Genomic DNA, 4,540 nt, shown 5'->3' on the forward strand with positions numbered 1-4,540 from the left:
GATGTTTTTACCGATAGTCTTGTTACCGGGAGCAGGGTGGGATGTGGTTTCCCGTGTGTGCCCTGTTGTACCCCTGCCCAGGCAGGGTCGGCCTCAGGTGATCAGGTTCTAGTCTGCCGTTGGAAGCGTATTTTGTAGTGCCCGACAGAAATGCGGTTGCTCTGTACGCTGCCGAGGGAAACATACCCGGGCCCTGCTGTGTACTCAGCGTTCCCTTTTCTTCCTAGATCTCCGTCTGCTGGTGGACGCCCCTTGGAAGCGGGGGTGCTTTCTGGCGGTGACAGATGCGCAGCAGCTGCCAGCTGGCTTCCCTTGTCAGACGTGTAGCGGTGTTGCAAGAAATGGAGCTTTGGCACGGCAACGGGTGTCGCATCGGTGTTCTCTCCGTGTTCTCGATGACCAGGGGTGAGTGTGTCACAGCTGGAAGAAACAGCTGCTTCCTGTTCCAGCGGTTCTCGCTGACACGTGTATCACCCAGCGGCCGCTGCCCGGCGGAGCAGTTCCCAAGCCGGCGGCCGCTCTTCCTTTGCGCCATGTCCCGGTTCCTGCGGGGCGGCTGCAGGGGCGAGCCTGGCTGCACGGCAACGAGCCGCCCCGGCCCCTGGCCCCTCTTCGGGAGCCGTGGCAGCGGCGGCAGCTCCCAGCACCGTGCCGGCCCGTGCGCGCTTTCTGTGCGGCTGCGGAGGGTTTGCGGCCGTGGCAGCGAGGGGGGGGTGCCCCGCGGGGGGGCGGTGCGCGGGGCTCGGCTGCTGCGGACACTCCGCTCTGCTCGGCCGCGCTGCCTGCAGCGGCGGGTGCTGCCCTTGATGCTGCTGGGGGCTCTGGGCTCCGCTCGCACCTGCCTGCCTGCTGCCTGCGCGCCGCGGGGACTGCCTGCTGGCTTTTGACCCTTTGTTATTAGAAATACCAACTGGGGGGGGTGTGGGTTTAAAAACAGCGACCAGACATCACCAGACCCACGCAGTTTTCTTAAGCTGCAGGAAATAACTCTGGCCCAGGATTTACAGCCCAGTTTCCACCTGCCCCGGCCCTGGGCTTCCCGGGCTGCAAGCACACGTTGCTGGGCCAAGTTGAGCTTCTCATCCACCAACACCCCACAGTCCTTCTCCTCAGGGCTGCTCTCCGTCCGTTCTCTGCCCAGCCTGTGCTTGTGCTTGGTGTTGCCCCAGCCCACATGCAGAACCTTGCACTTGGTGCTTCTTTCCTACTTTCCGTTAGATCTAAAGATGTGGGTGACCTCCCTTCTACGGAACATGCAGCAAGAGCACTATGTCAAATCAAGGTTCTCTCTCTTTGAGTTTCAGATTTTTTTCACAGATTGGTACTTGTGTAACGGCTGCTTAGAAAAGAAATCTTTGCCCAGAGGAGCCTGCTGTGTGGCCCAGCTCTCAAGGAGGTGTTCAGGCCTGGACATAACTTTTAATACCAAAGTGCAAACCAGTTCTGTTTTGATGGAGTTCTGAGAGTTCTGACACCGTTTAGGTAACAGCATGAAATGTTGGCATGTGGCTGAACTTTGTTGATTCCATAGCTGGTAAATATTCCCTGGTCAGCCTTCCAAAAGTAATCTGCCCAGGGGGATGCAGGAGGCTTGGCAGCAAGTAAAGCAGGGCTTTGCAGGGTGGGGGGGTTCTCATTGAACGTGTCCTCAGGGAGACTGACATGTTTGAAGCAAACGGGAGGCTGGTGGAATAGGTGCACACAGCCAGTGTGCGTGTTGTAAATAGATGTTACGATTGCTAGCCTTAGACTCTGTGTTAGCAATTACTATATCCAAATATAAAAAAACTGGAAAATATCAGAGCTGCACAACAAAGGACAGCCCTGGGAAGCACAAAAGCCGGGAAACAAAACCAGTGCATTTACAGGTACCTTAACTCTGCATCTTCGTGTTACATGGTTTGCTGTTAGATGCTGGCAAAACAGAGTGTATTACTTCTGGAAGAACTAAATTCTGCAGCAGAGTAATAATGGGTGCTGCTTATCGTATGGAGCCTTTCCCTCTTTGTAGACAAGTCAGCTAAGAAGTTAACTGTATTTGTGATTGCTTTTGCTAAAAATGGTCTGGCGCTGGAGGCTGTCCCAGTGTGCCTCCCCAGCCGAGGGCAGAGCCGTGTCTTTGTGCTACTCTGACGCTGTTCCTTGCTTGATAATACCGCTGTAAGGGTACCCAGTAATTCACAAGTGGAGCTGCGACCCTTTGCAGCCTGGGATCAGATGAGAGGATGCCAACAAGTGATGTTGCAAGGTGGGACAAGTGCTTGCCCCTGTGTCTCTCTCACTTTCATGCACTCTTCAGCCTTTGCCCTCAAGATCGAAGTCTTTTGGCCAGGAGGCTCGGTGAGGCCGTGGCTGCTTCTGGAGTGCCTTGTGCTGCATGAAAGGGGAAGAGATGAGAAGCCCTACGCTCAGTTCCTCCTCCTCCTCGCTCATAGTTCAGGAGAGAGCGCAGAACCCAGCTGGGGTGTGTGCATCCCTGTAGGGACTCTGTAACCGTAAGGCTGGTAGACTTCAGAGGTTTGGGAGAGCAGCTCTGAATTCATTGGGTCACAGATCTATACAACATGACACCAAAGGTGATCAGTTTTCTATACAAAGTGTAATTTAGCTGTTAGGCAAAGCAGAAGTTCAGGTCTCCATCTCTGGGTCCTCAGTGGAGATGTACAGCAGAGATGCAGGAGCCTCCAGGCACAACAGTGAGTTGTGTAAAACAACGCCAAGGATGCAGTTAACTATTCAGCTGACTGCAGAGGCAGACGGGCACTGTATGCCAGCCGCTCCTCGTTACTACTCTCTGTCTGCACAGCCACCTTGAGAAGACCTTGGGACTATGTTAGCGAGAGAGCTCCTCACAGACGCTCAGCACCACCTTGCCTTGTTCATGCTGCAGCGGCTGTCGGGGCAGCAGTGGGAAACCAGCGGGCGTTGCTCCAGCACCGTGGCTGAGCGCTCAGTCTCGGGCTCTTCAGATCACGCCAGAGTGAGCCAGGAGTTTAGCTGAGACTTGAGAAACGAAAGCACCTGTAGACGTGCCTCTCAGCTGGGAACCTTTAGGTGACAGCTGTGGAAACCCTCTCTCGGCTTTTTCTTGTTTCAGGCTAAGCTCTTTGGCTTTGCATTGTGGATGAGCACTTTTACGGCCAGAAAGTAACAGAGAGGTTACTTGATGCTTTCTGGATGATTGCTGTGGGCTAAATGGCATGTACTGATGGTATCAGATGCACTTCAGCCTTGTGCTCCAAACGAATCTGGGAGTAAAAACTCAACTGATAAACTACAAATGCACCGCATACTCTGGCTTTGGGTTCTTGAGTCATTAAAAGTAAACTGAGGCGCTCTAAAGAATAATTTTGTCCACATATGTTAAAACACGATGGCACCTTCTGCCATTCCACTTTCAAGAAAGGAGCTTTTTCCTTTCCCCCCCCTCCTCCCCCTCCCCCTCCTCCTCCTCTGCGGTGCGCGGCGGGCGAGAGGCGCGGGCATCTCCTCTGCCGGGCAAGCTCAGCCGGCAGCCTCTGCACTGCGAGGCCCAGCCAACTCGGGCGAGTCGCCAGAGCCCCGGCGCGGCAAAGTCCCTTCAGTCCCTTCTGGCCACCCTGTCCGGACTGCGCGGCCGGGCTGAGGAGGGGGGCGGCTCCCCCGTCTCTCCCTCCCTCCCTCCCTCCAGCTCCCGGGCAGGACAAGCAAGCCAGCACCAGTGGGAAGTGCGCACACCATCATGTCAAAAAAAAAGAAAAATGGACTCCGAGTGCGGGGTGTTCCAAGAAAAGTGGACTTCTGATTATTTTTTCACGGAGTACAAAGAGTGAGCTGTTTGTCTGATATGCCAGAATTCAGTGTCTGCGTTCAAGGAATACAATTTGCATCAACACTACGAAACTCAACATAAAGATAAATATGATTCTTTGGTCGGACAAGTGAGAAAAGTTATTAAGAGTGAAACATGGGTTGACAACTCAGCAAAATATTTTTGTGAAGCAAAAGCAGCTCAATATATCATCACTTTGAGCAAGCGATCAAGTTGCCAAGCTTATAGCATGCGCTGGCAGAGCATTCATAGAGGGAGAATTTGTTACGTGTTTTGGTAAAGCATTTAGAAGAAAAATTAAATTATTTAAACTAACCCTGGTACTGAATTGGAAATTATAATTAAAAAACATACCTGCATTGTGGCAAAATACGTAGATACACTATTCATGGTGGGTGGGTGGGTTTTTTTGTTTTGAATGATCTACACAAGTGAGTAAAGTGCTTCATATGTGAAACTGTATTAGGAGTCATCTGAAAATACTGAGGAAAAATAAAATATTGTGGAGGCAATATTGAGGCAAAACTCATCACTCGGATGCCTGGAAAAGGCAAGAGCACGCCTGCGGTCCCGGCAGTGAGGCTGTGAAGAGGCTGTGTAAGGACACTGGTGATGACTGATACGTTGTCCTCTCTAGATGCAGACTTGTGTGGTTTGCAGCAAAACAAAACAGCACGTCAGCACAGGATACGGATGCATTTCCACAAGTCATGATAAAACGAGCTGGTT

This window comes from Falco cherrug, chromosome W, assembly GCF_023634085.1.
Source record: "Falco cherrug isolate bFalChe1 chromosome W, bFalChe1.pri, whole genome shotgun sequence".
NCBI lineage: Eukaryota > Metazoa > Chordata > Aves > Falconiformes > Falconidae > Falco > Falco cherrug.